This window comes from Halictus rubicundus, chromosome 1 (genome assembly GCF_050948215.1).
Source record: "Halictus rubicundus isolate RS-2024b chromosome 1, iyHalRubi1_principal, whole genome shotgun sequence".
Lineage (NCBI taxonomy): Eukaryota > Metazoa > Arthropoda > Insecta > Hymenoptera > Halictidae > Halictus > Halictus rubicundus.
The window spans coordinates 27,467,300-27,488,879 of record NC_135149.1 but is presented as its reverse complement, the minus strand read 5'-3'; the positions used below and the strand labels follow the sequence as shown (position 1 = coordinate 27,488,879).

Sequence of the window (21,580 nt, the reverse complement as noted above, 5' to 3'; positions counted from 1 at the left end):
TCAATTTATATAAATTAGAGAATTTTATTTTATATAATTTGCAGCAATTATGTATCTATGTGATTTATACGATACCGGAAAGTGCATTGTAATTTTATATAATTTATGTAATGCTAACAAGAGATTTTCTGGAAATTGTCATCTATTTGATTAATATTCAAAAAATTAAATTATGCGATTTGTAATTGCCAGATAGGAAACGTTTATGCGTTTACTGGGAAACGCGATCATGAGAAACGTAATTCAGTAATATTATGTTGCAATTTTAGCGCGCTAAGAGATAGCGCAAATTAACTTCCATTTTATTGCAGTCTTCGCGAATTACTTTGCCAAGGAATTTTTATGTCAACTGCAGAAATATCTGCCAACAGTCACACATTGCACATAGTAATGCGTTTGAATAAAAAATTATACACAATTGCAGGCCTACAATTACCTCAAAATTAACAAACACAATTTTCTCTGAACTGCATAATTTTATCGCACAGCCTTCTTTAACGACTATTAGCTATTAATTCGTCGTCAAAGAGATTAAACCGAACAAATCCAGGTTCTCGAGATTCAGGAAGGATTTGCGAGACCACTAGATCATTAGATTAATCACCGACTAATGTTAGTCGAGATACAATCCCCAAATCATCGATCTGCTATCTGAAAATTTAATGAGTTCTATCGAGGATCTACATGACCGTCGACGTAAATCGTGATCGTCAGCTTGGATCAGTCATATCGAGGGTCAACGACACGAATTCGTAAATGAAAGTTCGAGAATGTCACGTACCGTCACTTCAGTGGCCAGGATCGACGATAATTAAATAATTAAGCGGCTCATTACGGTCATGACTGTCGCGTGCCACGATAAGTCAACTATCGACTTGACATGCGTGATGTAAACGATTTTTCTTTCTTGGCGTTCCAAAATTTTTTAGCGATCTCCACAATTTTAGGCTTCACAATTCTTTTTACAGGCTCCACAATTATTTTTATTAGCTCCACAATTTTTTTCGTAGCCTCTGCAATTTTTTCTAATTGGCTGTACGAATATTTTGGGATCTACAATTTTTTATAGGACCTACAACTTTTTCGTGGGTCTCCTATTTATGAGCCCTTTGACTTCTCTAAAAGGGTCTACAATTTTTTCACGAGTTTTAAAATATTACCATAGGTAACAACATTTACTTATAAGCCCTTTGACTTCTCTAAAAGGGTCCACAATTTTCTTAAGGGTTTTAAAATTTTCCCATAGATCTCAAAATTTATTTATAAGCTCTTTAACTTCTCTAAAAGGCTCTACAATTTTCTCAGGGGTTTTACACTTTTCCTATGGGTTCCAAAATTTATTTACAAGCCCTTTGACTTCTCTAAAAGGTTCTACAACTTTTTTGTGAATTTTAAAATGTTCCCATAGGTCACAACATTTACTTACAAGCCCTTTGACTTCTCTAAAAGGGTCCACAATTTTCTTAAGGGTTTTAAAATTTTCCCATAGATCTCAAAATTTATTTATAAGCTCTTTAACTTCTCTAAAAGGCTCTACAATTTTCTCAGGGGTTTTACACTTTTCCTATGGGTTCCAAAATTTATTTACAAGCCCTTTGACTTCTCTAAAAGGTTCTACAACTTTTTTGTGAATTTTAAAATGTTCCCATAGGTCACAACATTTACTTACAAGCCCTTTGACTTCTCTAAAAGAGTCTACAATTTTCTCAGGGGTTTTACACTTTTCCCATGGGTCTTAAAATTTATTTACAATCCTTTTGACCTCTCTAAAAGGTTCTACAACTTTTTCGCGAGTTTTAAAATGTTCCCATAGGTCACAACATTTATTTACAAGCCCTTTGACTTCTCTAAAAGGCTGTACAATTTTCTTAAGGGTTTTAAAATTTTCCCATAGGTTCCAAAATTTATTTACAATCTCTTTGACTTCTCTAAAAGGCTCTACAATATTCTCAGGGGTTTTACACTTTTCCCATGGGTTCCAAAAATTTATTCACAATCCCTTTGACTTCTCTAAAAGGGTCTACAATTTTCTTAAGGGTTTTAAAATTTTCCCATAGGTTCCAAAATTTATTTACAAACCCTCATACTTCTCTAAAAGGCTCTACAATTTTCTCAGGGGTTTTACACTTAACCCATGGGTTCCAAAATTTATTTACAAGCCCTTTGACTTCTCTAAAAGGGTCTACAATTTTCTCAAGGGTTTTAAAATTTTCCCATACGTCTCAAAATTGATTTATAAGCCCTTTGACTTCTCTAAAAGGTTCTACAATTTTCTTAGGGTTTTCACACTTTTCCCAAGGGTTCCAAAATTTGTGTATATATTCTACAATTATTCTCCAGGTGTCCGAGCACCGTGTCTCAAGCTGCATTATAAGTTACGCTATATTAAATTAATAAAAAAACACACGGAGACTCTATGGACCTAGAACCATGCACAAAAGAAACGAGAGTCCATTGTCAATGTTAGAGACATCCTCTGGTCAAGCCGTGCCAGTTTTCGAATAAAATTCCCTGACTTCGGATTGCATTGTCAGAGCCAATACTCGGCGTCCACGACAGTGAACTCATTATTAATAACTCGGTTGGTCGGATTGCGACGACCAGGAACGTTTTCACCAGTCATCCTGCGCTGATGCAAGACCAGTATGTTGATCAGGAACAGCGGGGAGCGTTTCGCGTTTTTCGTCTGGGAGTTGTAGTATTGAAGAGTTAGGCGACAACACGAGCCAACCATTGCGCAACGCAATGTCACCAATGAAGACGTAAGTCTCCATTGTACGTTACAGGGGAACTCTTGACCTTACGCCGCGACGATAACAGTATCGATTCCGTCAGTACAGTTTCGAGGAGTGTTGATCAGCTGATCGCTCGCTGCAGGCGGAATGATCGTGATCCAATCCAATCATCGGAATCGACGGGGATAATGGCAAGTCGCCAAGCTGTCTCGCTGTCGTTGCACGATGATTTACGCGATCGAACGGAGCTCGATTTATAATAGAGACCTCGCCGGACGAAAGGGAAATATCGATTGGATCTCGTTCCGGGTTCTAGAGTGCTCTCTTCGAGGACAGGGGGATGGTCTAGAATCATCGAGGGTGTCAGGGTTGTCGAGCTCTTCGGATAATTTCGAATCCTTCAGGCTTCTGTGACGGCAGCTTAATGTAGTGAGGATCGAGACATGCTGATCGAGATTCGTAAAAAATCGTACAAGCACTTAGAATTAATTTAGGGGTCCAGAATCAATCTTGAGGATTTAGTATGGACTCCCAGAGGCACTCATTGTAATTCTGCAGTGTTATGAAAACCTCTAGAGTCTTCAGAGTCCAATCAATTCGTTAACAGCCCGTTTAATGGTCTTCAGAGTCCATTGGCGACTACAATACCCTCAGATGATCTATAGAATTAATTGATGGGTTCAGGATCAATCTTGGGGACCCACTATCAACTCCCACAGGCACTCATTGTAATTCTGCAGTGTTATGAAAACCTCTACAGTCTTCAGAGTCCAATAAATTCGTTAACAATCCGTTTAATGGTCTTCAGAGTCCATTGCATTGACTACAATTCCCTCAGATGATCTATAGAATTAATTTAGGGTTCCAGTATCAATCTTGGGGGCCCACTATGGACTCCCAGAGGCACTCATTGTAATTCTGCAGTGTTATGAAAACCTCTACAGTCTTCAGAGTCCAATAAATTCGTTAACAATCCGTTTAATGGTGTTCAGAGTCCATTGCATTGACTACAATTCCCTCAGATGATCTATAGAATTAATTTAGGGTTCCAGTATCAATCTTGGGGGCCCACTATCAACTCCCAGAGGCACTCATTGTAATTCTGCAGTGTTATGAAAACCTCTACAGTCTTCAGAGTCCAATAAATTCGTTAACAATCCGTTTAATGGTCTTCAGAGTCCATTGCATTGACTACAATTCCCTCAGATGATCTATAGAATTAATTTAGGGTTCCAGTATCAATCTTGGGGGCCCACTATCAACTCCCAGAGGCACTCATTGTAATTCTGCAGTGTTATGAAAACCTTTAGAGTCTTCAGAGTCCATCAAATTCTTTAGCAGCCCATTTAATGGTCTTCAGAGTCCATTGGCGACTACAATTCCCTCAGAGGATCTATATAATTAATTTAGGGGTCCATAATCAATCTTGAGGATCCACTATGGACTCCCATAGGCACTCATTGTAATTCTGTAGTATTATTAAGACCTCTAGAGTCTTCAGAGTCCATTGGCGTCTACAATTCCCTCAGACGATCTATAGAATTAATTTAAGCCTCCAGAATCAATCTTGAGGATCCACTATGGACACCTAGAGGTGCTCACTGTAATTCTTCTGACTTATCAAAGTATCTAGAGTCTTCAGGGTCCATCAAATCTAGTAAGAGTCCTCTTAACGGTTCTCAGAGTCCATCAGAGTCATCCCAGCTCCTGAGTCAGTTTCTGAAGTCCATTTAAAGTCACAATATCAATCTTAGGGATCCATCATGGTCTCCCAGGGGTACTCGTAACGATCTCTAGCCTCACCAAGATCTTCAAGCCACTGGAAATTGCTTTCAATCTAAAATTGTCATAAAAGAAAAATGTGACTGTGAGAAACGACAGTAATTTTGTTACTTATTGCCCAAAAGCATAACATAGCGTACAAGTGGACCATTTACTTTGAAAGTAGTGTAAGTCCATTTTTTTTTTTTTAATGAGATATCACATAATTTGTATATTTGTATTTGTTCTTTTATCAACAAAAAATGGACTCGCACCACTTTCAAAGTAAACGGTCCGAGTATTCGATCAATGCTAATTTTGCTAGAAAGTATCTATTACAAATATGGGACATAATTCGTTGTTTTATCATGAAGGAAACACAGTCTGCGACCCAGATAAACCCGGTATCCGTGTCAATGTTACGAACCAAAGAAAAAAAAAATAATATAGACTCGTGTAACGATTGGAACACGTTTCCGACAATGTGGAAGAACATCGTTACAATATCCTAAATTCGCAGCGGTAATCTTATCTACGCCGGCTTTTGGAGTGGCCTCTCTGGCTGTCAGTACCAAAGTCGAGGAGTTCAATCGCGGTTATGTGATCAGAAGTGGTGTCACGCCGCCCGATTAGGATGGAGTCCACTCGAGGATTTCTGGACAGCGTCCAGGGACTCACGAGATCCGATAAGTTCGTGGAAAATGATCGTTGGTTGGTCACGTGCGTCGTGATCAAGCCGCGATCGCCTAATCAATCTAATTTAGTCATCGGACTAAAATCGATGACTACTATCGACTCTCTGCTCGGAAATCCTTAATCGCCATGCGAAACGATCGTTTCCCACAATTTTTATCTTAATTCTTCAAGTATAAAATTATGAACAAATCACGATTATAATCTAATCACGAAGAGATCGAAGATTTTACGATCTCTGATTTTAAAAGAGAAAACAACTTGCTATAAATTGAACAAAAAAATTTTTATTTTACACGATTTAACAAAATACAATTGCAAAATTGAAAATTGGTGAATTGTCATACGAGGATCGTGCAGGGATTGATCCTTCATTCGATCTTCATTTTTCCAATTTTATTTGTCGGTTTTTAATCGGATGGAACGCTGAAAAATCAATTCTCTGCTTTGAAATCCTCGTTTTCCACCATTTTTCTTTTAATTTTTCAAGTATGAAATTATGAACAAATCACGATTATAATCTAATCGGGAAGAGATTGGAGATTTTACGATCTCTGATTTTAAAAGAGAAAACAACTTGCTATAAATTGAACAAAAACATTTTTTTTTACACGATTTCATTAAAGCGCGAAACTACAAACAAAATACAATTACAAAATTGAAAATTGACGAATTTTCATACGAGGATCGTGCAGGGATTGATCCTTAATTCGATCCTTATTTTTCCAATTTTATTTGTCGGTTTTTAATCGGATGGAACGCTGAAAAATCAATTCATTGGAAAGCCGAACGATCGGACTTGTAAATCTTTTTACTTGCAAATGGAAAACAGTGACAAGAGGAGGCAAGATTATGATAAGATAGCACTTTTTCAGAAACGGGGAAAAATGTGTCGAATTGACAGAAGAACTTCCGACGAGGGTCGATCAAATATTGATGGTGCGAATTAATGGAAGCTCGATAATTCGACGGGAATAGGAAACAGTTTAAAAATACGATCGAGGAATTTGTCAACCGCGTTTTATGGACAGTCCAATTTGAGCATCGAGGCTCAAATTATTTTACGGAACTGACACGTAAAGGAGGTATTTTTCTTTTGGCAATCTGTTTGCGATTAGCGCCTCTGTGTTTGGAACATTGTTCACGATTTTTATAAATGAATTTTATAAACAGAGGGTTGCACGTGTGATGAAAAGTTGTTGGAACGTTTCATGAAGCCAATTAGAAGAAATAATTACTGTTTCGTGGAAATTGATTGAAATTTTTAATGGAGAATGTTTGTTACAAGTTACTTTAATCTGGATAATTTAAAAAGTTTTATTTTCTTGCCTTTTAATACATAGTCAACACGTTGATTGCGCCACCAGTGTCCATAAAAGTCACACAAAGTCGGAGCAGCTTAATTAAAAATATAAAAGACAAGATTTATTATAGCAATTACTTTCGTAAGCTTTTTATGCGTAGTAGATATTAACAAAGTTTGATTGACTTAATATATTGTAATAAAAATTGTTTTCCAAGTTGCATACAAATTTCGTAGGAAATATTAAATATCTTAAATGTTAAGATTTCATTTCCATGTTGTTCTAGGGTTAATAAGAGAATCGTTAATAATTTGATACTGCGATACTGTGCTTCTTGGATTCTCTTACTAAGTACACAAAAATGCACAGTAGATCGTAGCAAAGTTAATAACTTGATAACAAGGCAGAATTGAAAGACACATAAAAGAGTATTTAACTAATTGCCTCTAGTCCTGCTGTCTGGTCACGACCTCTGCCCTCAATTAGAACCTGTATTTACTCGTAACATTGTGCTTAGGATGGTTACTTCCTTCGAGATTTTTGAGTTATTAGTCCTTTAATGAACATAACCTCGAAATTCCCCGATTTCGTAAGGTAGGGTAAGGGACCTACTTACTGTGGGGGTACCAATTACTGTGCCTATGTTAATTATACTTATTTTTGTAACATAATGAATATTTAAAGAGAGATATATAACATATGTATTAACTAATTTTAATGGAAAAAAATTCAATATCTCTTTTTTAATATTCATTATGCCTTAATATAAGCGCAGTAATTGTCACCCCCACAGTAATTTAAAGGCATAATGAATATTGAAAAAGAGATATATAACATATATATTAACTAATTTTAATGGAAAAACATTACTTAATTACAATTAAAAACATTACAAAAACAAACATCGGGACCCTTACCCTCCCTCAGGAAAATATTTTATCATTTTCACGACGAACAAACTTGCATTTTTTGATAAAACAACGAGAATTGGTATTTAGGCCTTGTTTATTCATAAGTTAGGCGGAAAAGGAACACTGATAAGTTCTTGAATAATTTTAGCAGCGTTGTAACTTTCAGCTTATCTTTTGTTCCTTTAACCGAATATTCTGATCTACTGAAAAGCGTTTAGCGTTGCAAATTCTAGTTTATCTTTTCATATATGAGTCATTAATTACACTTTGACGTCATAGTTCGTCATTTGTCTTCTACCTTCTTTTAACCGAATCCTTTTAACTATTCAACAGCGCTTAGTGCTGCAATTTTAGTTTTTTTCCGTTTTTGACTGAATATTGTGAACAGACGAATTCTAGCCTATGTTTTACTTTTGTTATTGAATACTATGACTCGCCGAAAAGTTTCCAGTATAGTGTTGTAAACCGAATAGAATTGTGGAGGATCAGCATGACAAATTTTTTCAATAAAGAAGTTTTACAGGAAACACGAACAGTATAATGTTGTTTGCCGGAAAAATTTAGTGTCACGAGTCTTTGATGACTCAATTTTTCTTATTCCATTAATACTTATCAATAACCCGAGCATAAACAAATTTTTATAGCATCTAAACGACCCGTTTCCTCTGGGCGCGCGGCGGATACGCACTCTTTTATTATCGGAGCGCGTGTAATGGTTAATCATTCTCTCTTTATCGACCACGTGCCACTAATTACATACTAGTTCGCTATACTACACGTCTGGGAGCTCGGAGAAAGCAACGGAACACATGTTATACCGCCATGATACCGGCTAGAGATACCGATATCCTCTGCAACGACTGATAAAACCGTTTCTACCGAGCCTCTTTTCGAAAACAAGCCTGGTTTAATATGATTTATTAATTATTATAAATGTTCGTCACATTTGACCAAGTACCGAGTACCTGTAACGTCATTAACTTACCGCAAAACCGCTTGCGCAACACAAATCTATAATTGATTTGTTGTATTTCTTCGACTGAATTATTCGAAATTAAAATATAAAACTTCTTTCCAAGAAAAGAAATTAAAAAATGTTATACAAAAGAGATTGAAAGAGTACCTACTCAAAAACTAAAAATAAAAACTATTGTACATGATAGTAAATGTCATACGAAAAAAAAAAATTAATAGTTCTTCAAGACAATTACACAAAGAATAATTAGTTGAACTAGCTCTTAAAAAAAATTGTACAAAAGAGAAAAAAGAAACGATGCTTTTAAAATTGAAAATAGGAAATGATCGCGCATAAGTTCTTCAAAAACATTATAAAGGAGGAGTACAGTAAAAAATTGAAGAAAAAAGATTCACAGGAAAGGAGAGCAGATAGTTAAAAAAAAAACACAATCGCGGAAATATACCCCGACTATAATTAGTTAATATTTCCAGGGACACTCCAGCACCTGTTCTATAAATATGCAGACAGTATTGCATCATTGGTGGATTCCTTGTGCATCCGCAGGACATGTGCAGAACAACTATGCAGGTACTGCAGGAACTGCATAATCGACGACCCACGCGTTCCTTTTTTTCCTTACCGTTCATCGGAGAACAGCTGGATAATGAAATTGGTGGCAGGTTTGTGTATTAATTAAATCACGTGATCGAGTCAACAGGTGAAACACTCTGTTGCGTAAACGATGCACGTGATTATCATGTCGTTACATTAACGCGATTAGAGGAGGACGCGATTGATCTACCACCATCTGTCGTCGATCCTCGTGGGAACGATATATTCGCGGAGGCGACCGATTATCGATACCGATAAATCCCCGGTTGGTCGTGATTTAAGCCTGCAACGATCGTGGAATCGTTCTTTTCTCTCTTTTCTATCGTATCGCGCTGCTAGCGTGCCATGTAGCGATCGATTAATCGGAGATCTTCGATGATCTTGTCCTTGAGGGAGCTGAACGATTTTTAATATTGACCAAATCCACCATTCAGCACGGCCGAATATTATTTTATTTTATTCTTAACTAATTTCATTTAATTTCTGCTGCACCGAATTTATTTTTGTGCGTCTCATTTTATCGAATAGAATATTTATTCAACCTTTGCAATTTTTAATATATTTATGAAAGCGAGTGTCTCATTTTATTCAACCTCTGCAATTTTTAATATATTTATGAAAGCGAGTGTCTCATTTTATTCAACCTCTGCAATTTTTAATACATTTATGAAAGCGAGTGTCTCATTTTATTCAACCTCTGCAATTTTTAATATATTTATGAAAGCGAGTGTCTCATTTTATTCAACCTCTGCTGCTCCGAATTTATTTTTGTGCTGCACATTTTATTGAATAGAATATTTATTCAACTTTTGCAATTTTTAATATATTTATGAAAGCGAGTATCTCATTTTATTCAACTTCTGCTGCTTCGAATTTACTTTTGTGCGTCTCATTTTGTTTAATATAATATTTATTTAACCTCTGCAATTTTTTACATACTTATGAATGCGAGTATCTCATTTTATTCAACTTCTGCTGCTTCGAATTTACTTTTGTACGTCTCATTTTGTTGAATATAATATTTATTTAACCTCTGCAATTTTTTACGTATTTATGAATGCGAGTATCTCATTTTATTCAATTTCTGCTGCTCCGAATATATTTTTGTGCGTCTCATTTTATTGAATAGAATATTTATTCAACCTCTGCAATTTTTAATATACTTATGAAAGCGATTATCCCATTTTATTCAACTTCTGCTGCTTTGAATTTATTTTTGTGCGTCTCATTTTATTGAGTAGAGTTTCATCTAACTTCTGCAGTTCTGAAATTATCTATGAATTTGTGTGTGTCCTTTAGTTCATAGAATTTGATTTAATTGTTGTTGGATTTCATTATGCAATCGTGTATTACCATCGAGTTCCAGGCATCATACGATTGCAGATTTCGTTGCGTTTATTGCACCATTTCGCGCTCGAAGTGGAATAAACTGGAAGACAATCCCGATGGGATTTGTCATTAAATTAATTATACGTACTAAGGCTCGTACCATTCGAATTAATACCTCATAAAGGGGCCACAGACAGAGGAAGTACATTCTTATCTAATTGTGGATAATACAGTCCGCATTTGTGTCTTAAGCTTTCGACACGTGTTGGCATTCTTTGTCTTAAGTATCCTGTATACTACAGTAAGTATAGCGTGATTCTGCAAGCTAAAAATGAAACGATATTTGAGAATGTTGAAACTGGTTAATTTTAACACTGGAACAATGCGAGAGCAACATAAAATTAAGAACGTATTATTTTCGGTTCATTAAAATTACAAAAAGAAGGAATATTCTTTTATTTGATTTTTGTTTCTTACAATTTAATTTACAAAATTTTTATATTGCACAAAGATCTGCAGTATACTGATGACTTTGAAACCAATTTTCATTCCGGCTCAGACAATCGTCTATTAAAATATTAAGGTGGTTGAACACTCTATTCATGAGACCTGTTAATTAATGATTCAGCGTTTTTGACCATGAATGATCATTTCCAGGGAGTTTTTTTTCGACCGACCAGTGGCCGATGACTCACGCAGGCATCTCTCCTCACATGATCTGTCTCCGTGCGGACGCACACGCGTCATGCAAGTAGATTAGGATGTCACATGACGTACGTGACATGTATCCCCGACATGGCCGATTGCAGAACAGAGAAAAAAAAAGAACCTTGTTTTGTTCTCGCGAAGAAATTAATTGCATTTCCCGGTAGAAGAGACACCGCGATACCTCTGAATCATGCTCGAGCATCACTGCGTGGGTTAGGACGAGGATCGAGCAGGAATACAAAGGGATCACATTGTTTGATCAATTCGGGATCTTTTTAGTTTCATCTCTTTCCACAAACAAAGCCACGAAAATACCAACAGAGAAGCTGAACACCGATTAATTTATTTATTTAATGTTCACACTTACCAAATGTCTGCATCCGGCATCTTGAATAGATCGTCGAGCCTCTTCCGCTGCAAATTAAGTTTGTAGTTAAAAAATTGAGGAATTAGATGAGAATTTTAAAAATGAAAGAATTATTTTGGAACATATATGGCGGACAACTGAAGTAGATGTGTGCTGATAGTATGTTAACAGTGCTAAAGAAGTTTTCAAATATGTTCAGTGTTCCAGAATTGGAAGTAAATATTAGTAAATATACTAAATATAATGAAATATTTGCTAGATATAATTTTGAAGTACATGATAATGATTTTGAGGATCTATTAGGTTCTAGGAATCCTCAGAGTCCATGATATCCATTAGGATTTTTTATTCATGAACCACAAGATCCATTATATTAATTAGAAGTTCTGTAAATAGTCCTTGAAGATCACCAGAATTTTTAAAAATTCTTACAATGATCTCGAGAGTCCTCCTGGGTACCTAGAGGGTCTCATAGTGATTCTGAGGGTTCGTAATCATTTGTTGAGGATCTCATAGTGGTCCTAAGGGTACAGAATTTATGGAGGATTTCATAGTAATTCTAAGGGTTCAGAAAAATTCTTGGAGTATGTCATAGTGATCCTGGGGGTCTACCAATATTCTTTGGCGGTCTCATAGTGATCCTAAGGGTATACAAAAATTCTTAGAGGGTCTCATAGTGATCCTGAGGGTGCACAAAAATTCTTAGAGGGTCTCATAGTGATCCTGAGGGTATAAAAAAATTCCTGGAGGATGTCATAGTGATCCTGAGGGTCTACCAATATTCTTTGGGGGCCTCACAATGATCCTGAGGGTCCATAAAAATTCTTAAAGGGTTTCATAGTGTTCCTGAGAGTACACAAAAAATTCCTACAGGATGACATAGTGATCCTGAGGATCTATCATTACTCTTCGGGGCCTCACAATGATCCTGAGGGTCCATAAAAATTCTGAAAGGGTTTCATAGTGATCCTGAGAGTACACAAAAAATTCCTACAGGATGTCATAGTGATCCTGAGGATCTATCATTACTCTTCGGGGCCTCATAATGTTCCTGAGGGTCCACAAAAATTCTTAGAGTGTCTCATAGTGATTCTGAGGGTGTACAAAAATTCCTAAAGGTCCGTAAAAAGTCTTAAAGGGTGTCATAGTGATCCTGAGGGTACATTTTCAGGGTGCTGATCTATTAAACCTACCAAGACTTTTCCACACATTCCTCTAAAATTACATTCTCCAGTTTCTACGCAGTATTCACGTGACGGTCTACAGCAACGTAAACACGTAACATCGTTTAGTATGAATTGGCAATTGCCAAGCGATAGAGGATCTGCGGTTGTTCCCGACAATCTACCATCCGTGACTTGATCGAATTCATCGAACAGTGGAATATTTCTGCCGATCTGACAATGTCGCTGATCGATTACCATAAATCATCAAGCCGGCGATGATAATTTCGTTTTATCAACTGTTTGCGAGTCACCTGCACTTACCAGAAAGAAAAACTGCAGAGCATAGTACGTTGTTGCTTATCGCGTTTTGCGCTATCTGCTCGGCTGTAAACAAACGCTCCCGCGGCTTAAAATACTAACATTGAAAACGGGTAGAGTTGGAAGTTTATAGTTCTCGGCTGACAACTGTCAGCTGACGCCGAGGAAATCGTTCGACTCGGTTCTGAAAACGACGAGCTCCGAATTGGATCGTTAAACAGAGAGACCCCGGTTGATTCTCGGCGAATAATACAAAAATAGACGAAATGACAGGTGGCCAGCGATACTTGTTTTGCCCATCGTTGGTATTTTTTATTTGAACGGCGTTAAACGATCCTTGCTGTCATATTCTTCGAAACAGTTAGAGGGTAGCGTGCGATCGTAGACTGTATTAATAAACTGTGAATTTTGTGCGTTTGTGGTAATAATTAGTGGGCAACATTTTACCAGTTAAAAGATTCAGCGAATTTAAGCACCCCAATGCATTGTTTCCGGTCGATTAAAATTGTTCAGGAAAGGAGAACATTTTTATTTCAGCCAAGTTTGTTGCAATTGATGCGGAAAGACTTTGTTTTGCACAGTCTATCATGTCAGTCTATTTGTCTCCTAATTTCCTCGAAGTCGATAAGGCTATACGAAGAGACATAATTCCTCGTAAAATCATCTGGTATTAAATAACAAGATTTTTCGAAAAATAGTATAGGAAAAATAATAATATTATTCGTGAGAGAATCTACGATTATGAGGATAGGAAAGCGCTTCTTTAAAAAATTATGATAATCTCCGGAACATAGGCTTCTATCTTTTAATTTTCTTTGTTAAAGAAGAATACATTTTTCTGGAAATTTTTCTAGAACTTCAAGAAAGGAAGAAATTTTTTCAGAATTTTCTTTTAATGAATTAAATCGCGAGCTTCTCTGAAAGTTGGCAGGCCCGTTTGTGTACATGTGAACTATATTCACGATCATGCGAGGTCGGTTGAGACTGGTCAGTAGCCTTAACTATAATAATCTCGGCGGACAGCCGGCGAAGATGAATCAAGGCGGCACGGACATCTGAAATAGAAGGTCGCGCGTCGAGATCGGTTCTAACAGTTTCAACCGTGAGGCTACAGATTTGATGCTTTTCCAACATGAATGAGTAGAGAAAGAATTTAGAGATACCACTGTATTATTTATTGAAATAAATTTATTACAATTATTAAGGGGAAGAATAACCGATCACGTGCCTTCTGTGAGATTGTGTAATTTCCAAATTTCTCAGTCGTCCTTACCGTTTCAATTGAATTAATTTCTCACCTAAATGTAGCACGGATAATAGAAAAATGTTTAAATTCAGTTTGTAACAAATTCTAAGAAATTCCATAATTTTTTGTCTCACTACTTGCTCTGAACCTCTTGACCACTGTACGCCACTATAGTGGCTTCCGTGGAAAACATTAGTTTGAACGGTAACGCCACTATAGTGGCTTTTGTGCGTTACGCCGCTAGGCGCGCCGTCCCTGAGAGACAGAGCTGCGGACGAGCGGGCCGTACTTAACCTCTTAAGCACTGTACGCCACTATAGTGGCTTCCGTGGAAAGCGCTAGTTTGATCGGTACGCCACTATAGTGGTTTCCGTGGAAAGCATCAGTTCGAACGGTAACGCCACTATAGTGGCTCTCGTGCCTTACGCCGCCAAGGGCGCCGTCCCTGGGAGACAGGTTTGCGGACGAGTGCGCCGTACCTGAGAGATAGAGTTGCGGACGAGCGCGCCGTACTTAACCTCTTGACCACTGTACGCCACTATAGTGGCTTCCGTGGAAAGCATCAGTTCGAACGGTAACGCCACTATAGTGGCTCTCGTGCCTTACGCCGCCAAGGGCGCCGTCCCTGGGAGACAGGTTTGCGGACGAGTGCGCCGTACCTGGGAGATAGAGTTGCGGACAAGTGCGTCGAGGTTAAAGGAAACAACCACAAATCGCATGATCACTTTAAGGCTAACTTTGGGTTGTTGCAATTGTTGCAGATTATTATTCCGCATGAAAAATCCTCAGTTAGACGATGATGATCATGCAGCACTCTTTTGGCACGTTGATTGACAGTCTCGTGGCAGCCTGGTTCTGAAAGTAAGGTAGGTAAGTGGCCAAACGGAATCGCGTTCGATTATTCGCGCGCTGCTATACTCGCATTATCGCGACCTTGACCCACACGCTCGATGCTGTCCGGGGATGGGAAGAACGCGTCGATCGACGCATGGCTCGCTGTTCGCAGAAAAATCCAGAAGAGCACGGGAAATGGATGATCGCTCAGAGCGACTTGATGACTCGGGGGGGGGGGGGGTGTGGACGTCATTGGTTGTGAATTTTCGAGCACTGACGCGATCGAAAGTGCGATAGAATCGTAACGAAAAATCGTAGAGCAAATTTTTTGGATTCGCTGGAAAGGGGAGACTCTAATCTTTGAATCCATGATGGTTCCAGTTGTGAACAAAATTTTTTAAACAATCTAGAGACGTTTGAATCTGTAACACCTTTCATACGGAGCTTTACTTGCTTAAAGGAGAAAGAACACCTGTCTCTAAAATGGCAGGTAATTCTGACAGTGCACAAAACGAGTGCGATTATTCTTGTAAATTATTGTATTCAAAACTCACGTAACATTAATGATGAATGCGTAAGTGTTTATGGAGCAGGAAAAGCTAAAAGTTTGTGGAAGTTAAAGCGTAGCAGGTTCATCGAATATTTATAGTGTGCAAAACAGCATAATCACCGAGGTATCATTATTTTTAGGCCGGCACATTGCGTTCGAAGTTGGTGGACGCGGTCAAAGTAGTTGGTTAGACGAAACCACGTGATGCGTTCATTAAACGTATCGAATAATTGGACGCCATTTTCCAGGGGAGCGTGCAACTTTCTTTTTTTTTCTTTCTATAATTGGAAAATGCACTTATGCCCGTGTTAATGCACACGCTTAATCACTTTGTCAGCATCGACCGGAGAACGCATCCGCAAAATTACTTTTAATTTCACCAAGTGTGACTGCAGAATGCATCGAGCAAGTGACTACGCGTTTCCATTTTCTCAAAGAATTCCCCTTGGCCGTTTAAACATTAAAATACAGGCGCGTTTAGTGTAATAACTAGACAAAAAGAAACATTTATTAATTGTAAAGAACACAAGCTAAATGGCGATGTTACATTTCTTCTTTTAATAATTTTAATAAGTCGAAAATAGTATATCGGTAGACATCTTGTGACGTCGTAGTTGTGTATTGCAGACATTTTTGTCATAAACGCATAAAATCCGAAGTCTAATAATAACGACGAGTTACGGTTCAGTAGATTGTGACGTTCCAGGTCAGACGATGCTTGTCATAAGTTTCATTTAACCATTGGCTATTTTAAATCGTTTCTTGGCAACGATGATCGCATTTCTCCTGGAAAATTTATTCATTATGTCGTTTTCAACTATTTTTAAAGGTCCCTTCGCGCGATTATCGGAGACAAAGCGGATTAATAACCTTCTGCTGACCTTTAACCTTTAAGCGAGCTATCGAGCCGGATGTGGCCCTAATAAAAATTCTAATAATTATTTAACGTGTACATTTGTGGATAAGATTGGGATAAAATTAAATAGTTAAATTATTTAAATATTTTATTTTATTACTTATTATCTAATTATTTAAATAGATAAAATATTACTATTTCAGTAGGATTCCATTTCGATAGAGATCAATATAAATATAATTAAATTCTCTCTTTGCATTTTTATAATATTCAAGGTCCACTCAAGGATTAATAGTTCTGTAATAAGTACAAAGATAAACGATTAGGATATTTAGAGTGGTAGTCTCTTTGAAATTATTATCGAAAATGATAAGAAATATATATCATATATACAATTTTAAAATATATAAAAATTCGTAATATAATATTAGCTTTATGGATCGAACAAATTGTCACCGCACTCTAATTCAATTTCCCTGCGCTAATGGCGATAAAGAGCGTCGCGTGTGCGAGCAAACGTTCGCGCTTAGAACATATGGTGATACCCAGCGGAGTCGCTAATTCCGCTGCGAGCATAATCGCGCGTGATGTCAACAGGCGAGCGAAGCGGACATATCAATAAGAAACGGATTATGAAACAAAACGAATGCTGAAGTGACAGGCTGGAATATCAGTTTTATGATAATGCGTCCGACCGTTCGTGTCAGATGTTACATAGCGTTCGCAGTAGGCGTCTGAAGGATCTAAATATCAACACGAGTCCCGTCAAATAGATACGTCGCGACACCCAACGTGTTTCGTAAACGTGCGGTGCACTGTTCAAACAATTTATTATTAGACCACGCACCCTGCTAACCGTGGAAAAAGACACTGTTACGGAAACCGAAGCATTGTTTTGTAACATCTGTTCGTTCGGTCGGGAACATAGATACGTTCTAATTTTTATTTATAAATTCAGAATTTTATGTTTCGAAATGACAAGACTGAGCTCATTTAGATTTTTCGCAATTTTCATAACAGCGTGCTCGAGCGAAGAAATTTATTCAATAATTTCTGATGGAAGCGTCTGTGTAATTTCGATGACTGTCGAATAAAAAATATGAAAAATTCATAGTTAGGGAATTAAGCTACGATCATAAAGTGATACCAAAAGCGATAATAATTTACGACTTGTTCAGAATAAATTCGTGTGTAACAGCCACATTTTTAAATGTTTTTTTCAACTGTCTATGCAAGTGGAAAATTGTTTATTCATCGGTGTGGTACGACCAGAACAATTATTACTATCACGATCATGACAAAATGGAATTAAAATGTAATGGTTTCAAACCTATTTACAATAAATTCAAATATGAAAACTAAATTATTCAGATGTCTTTTTTACGTCTCTTTAACACTAGGTTTACGGGACCCTCAATATGACGGTTCTGTAATATTTTTAATTTACGGTCATTGTGATTGTAAAGACGTCTCCACGAGGAATTATTCAACAAATCTTTGTGTTTATACTGTTTAAAAAATGTCTACAAATTTGGATAGATATATTCTTCTTAATTTTATAAAGTAATGTAAATCAGTCACTTTTAGTTAATTAAGAAATTAAGAAATTGTTGTTGTCACTACCATCGCAGAACGAAATTAAAATTCGATCGTTTGGGACCAGTTTGTAATAAAAATTGAAATATGAAAGCCAGAAAATCCAAATATCTTTCAAACGAGTGCTAACAATTAAGATATTATTTTTTCACTAATGGAGTGCCTGGAGGCCATAACTGTTATTACGATCATAGCAAGCTGAGATTAAAATTAAATCGTTTGGAAGGGGATAGGAAAATGGGATTGGAAGGACCCCCGTTTTAATTGTTGCAGAAATTGGATATGGAAAAATGGTGGACAGCGGAGGTCGATTTGTCGGTATAGTTGTCATCGATGATAGGACCGTCTGCTGTCCGTTGAGTGCTCGAGAAGGTTCCAGCTGCTTTCTACGCGATCCGTTCGCGGCCAACAAACACATACAACACGATTCCACGGGGCGCTGGTATTCACGTGACGCACCTCTCGCCTCTCGCGAGCACGTGACGGCCACGTGGACCGGGCATGTGTGCTGCACCGTTCCGCATAAAACTGCACGTATCGTTGCGCTCAACGCGAACTTATGCGGGCGATGGGCGATGCGTCACGCGGAACGATCTAGCCGCTGCGCTAAACTGGCCGCCGTGCACTAGGCCACCGAACAATAAAAACGCGGACAATTTACAACTCGTTCTCTCCTCCTTCAACCTGACACTCCGTTCGCTCGTGATCACTTCATTGGGATTAGTGGACCGCGAATTTTACGCATTTCTAACAGAAATTAATGGACTTTACAAGATTTTCTTAAAAAAAAAAGAGATTACAAATTAAAAGATTTATCTCTGAATAGACATTACAAGATTTTCTTTAAAAAAAGAGATTACAAATTACTAGAAATTAGTAGACCTTACAAGATTTTCTTAAAAAAAAAAGATTACAAAGTACTAGAATTTAATAGACCTTATAAGATTTCCTTAAAAGAAAAGAAATTACAAATTACTAGGAATTACAAGATTTATCTCTGAATAGACATTACAAGATTTTCTTAAAAAAAAGAGATTACAAATTAAAAGATTTATCTCTGAATAGACCTTACAAGATTTTCTTAAAAAAAAAAGATTACAAAGTACTAGAATTTAATAGACCTTATAAGATTTCCTTAAAAGAAAAGAAATGACAAATTACTAGGAATTACAAGATTTATCTCTGAATAGACATTACAAGATTTTCTTTAAAAAAAGAGATTACAAATTACTAGAATTTAATAGACCTTACAAGATTTTCTAAAAAAAAAAGAGATTTCGAATTACTAGAAGTTAATAGATCTTACAAGATTTTCTTTAAAAAAAAAAGAAATTACAAATTACTAGAAATTACAAGATTTATCTCTGAATAGACATTACAAGACTTTCTTAAAAAAAAGAGATTACAAATTACTAGAAATTAGTAGACTTTACAAGATTTTCTTTAAAAAAAAGAGATTTCAAATTACTAGAAGTTAATAGACCTTACAAGATATTCTAAAAAAAAAGAGATTACAAATTACTAGAAGTTAATAGATCTTACAAGATTTTCTTTAAAAAAAAAGAGATTAGAAATGACTAGAAATTAATAGAAATTACAAGATTTATCTCTGGATTGTTGAAATTGTTAAAAGAGGAGCGTTTTCATTTCACTTTTGTTTCTTGCAATCGACTTAAACTTAATTTTTATTTAGCATAAAGATTCACGGCCATTAGACAGCGGATTTTGTTCATTTATGACAAAAATGTGTAATTTAAAACGGTAAAAACAATATCGTTATATTACTACAAAAACAGGTGTCCAAAAAGGTAGTCCAGCGTTGTGCTGGGATTTGATTTTGAGTAGAGGTTGCTGGAAAAGTGTAATCAGTTTGCACGTTTGAAAACATCTGCTCGAAAAGGTAATCTGACGTAGAAATAGCTAAAAAGTTGAAACGAAGCTGCCAAGAAAATGTAAATGCGATTGTAGAATATTTCCGTTTAATATTTATGAAATTTATCTGGAAAGAAGTGGGCACGGAATCGACGGATGTTCTTGAAATTGAGTACACAAGGCGAGGCACTTGAAATGACCACCTTGAGTGACGTCGATACCATTATCTTCTCGAAGAATTGGGTCGAAAGTTGCACGACTCTTATATGCATAGAATCGCAACTCGAAATTAGGCGAACGTGCACAAGCGACACGAATGCAGTACATTCGCTGGACATATAAAATTTCTTCTCTCGTGAAGTTTCTTTTGCAAGCAATTTTTGCGATATAGAAGAGCGGAAAAAAAATTAGAATGACTTCTGATGTCCCAGTTGTTGGCTGCTACTGCTCGTGCATGCACGCCGCTGCAAGATGCATTTGCATGTTTGCTTCTCAACAACAATTCGTATCACTCAGCGAAGCTGTTATTCATCCTCGGCAAGAAAGCGTTAGAATATCTTTCGAAAAGGTTCTTTACGCAAGAGCCACTTCAAGCTCCGAGTAAACGGCGATACCTACTTGAAAACTGGATCATGCTAGCCTTCGTGCTGCCATTATCAATGAGAGATACCGTTCCGATAAAATAACAGCATGATACAAACCGGATGGACAAACATCTAAACACGATGACGATGATCTGAAAATTTCATCTCTTCGAGTTTTCTATTTTTCTCATTTTTTTTTTACAATTAACACTAAATCCAACACCAATTGTTGACCAATGGTGCTGACCAATTGTTGAAATTATAAAAACGTTTTCATAGGAAATTACTGAATTGATATCTTTATTTATAATGAAAATCGTACAAAGTTTAAGTAAAGTGAATCTTTTTAATTACTGAAATTGTAAAAACGTTTTCATAGGAAATTACTGAATTGACTTCTCTATTTAAGAGCCAAGGGTAGTCACGTGACTTTTGCAGAGTCAGCAGGTCGGTAACTGCTGTATAATTTCCGTTCACAGCCTTCAGCCACTGACTTAAGATTAGTCTTGATCTTGATCCGACGGATCTTAAGTGTGTGACTAAATTTGTCACATTTTTGCTCTGTATTATCGATATTATGAATTCTGACGCCAGAAACGTGCTTCAACTTTTTGGCTTTATTTCGCAGAGAATCAAGTCAAAATATAGCTCAATTTGTAGCCGGAGAAATTTTCTAGCGCGCGCTACTCTCGATTTCATCCAGAAAACTCATCCAAAGGCATAAAAATGCTAGGATAGACTAGAAATGCTAGGATGAATTTCTAGGATCCCAAATTTCTGAGCTCCCTAATTTCTAAGACCCCAAACTTCTAAGCTTCTAAATTTCTAACCTCCCCAATTTCTAAGCACCCGAATTTCTAAGCTCCCAAATTTCTGAGCTCCCCAATTTCTAGGACCCCAAATTTCTAAGCTCCCCAATTTCTATAGCTCAATTTGTAGCCGAAGATATTTTCTAGCGGGCGCTACTCTCGATTTCATCCAGAAAACTCATCCAAAGGCATAAAAATGCTAGGATACACTAGAAATGCTAGGATGCATTTCTAGGATCCCAAATTTCTGAGCTCCCTAATTTCTAAAACCCCAAACTTCTAAGCTCCTAAATTTCTAACCTCCCCAATTTCTAAGCACCCGAATTTCTAAGCTCCCAAATTTCTGAGCTCCCCAATTTCTAGGACCCCAA

The 21,580-nt window shown here is 36.9% G+C and overlaps 1 long non-coding RNA gene across 1 annotated transcript; it reads right to left on the bottom strand.

Annotated features, from left to right (window-relative positions):
• Positions 1-10,044: 10,044 nt before the first annotated feature.
• Positions 10,045-11,946, bottom strand: LOC143359881 (uncharacterized). Its single transcript, XR_013083178.1, has 3 exons — positions 11,379-11,946; positions 10,464-10,628; positions 10,045-10,387 (listed from the first exon to the last, which is right to left on the bottom strand). It is a non-coding gene; the product is annotated as an uncharacterized LOC143359881 (long non-coding RNA).
• Positions 11,947-21,580: the final 9,634 nt, after the last annotated feature.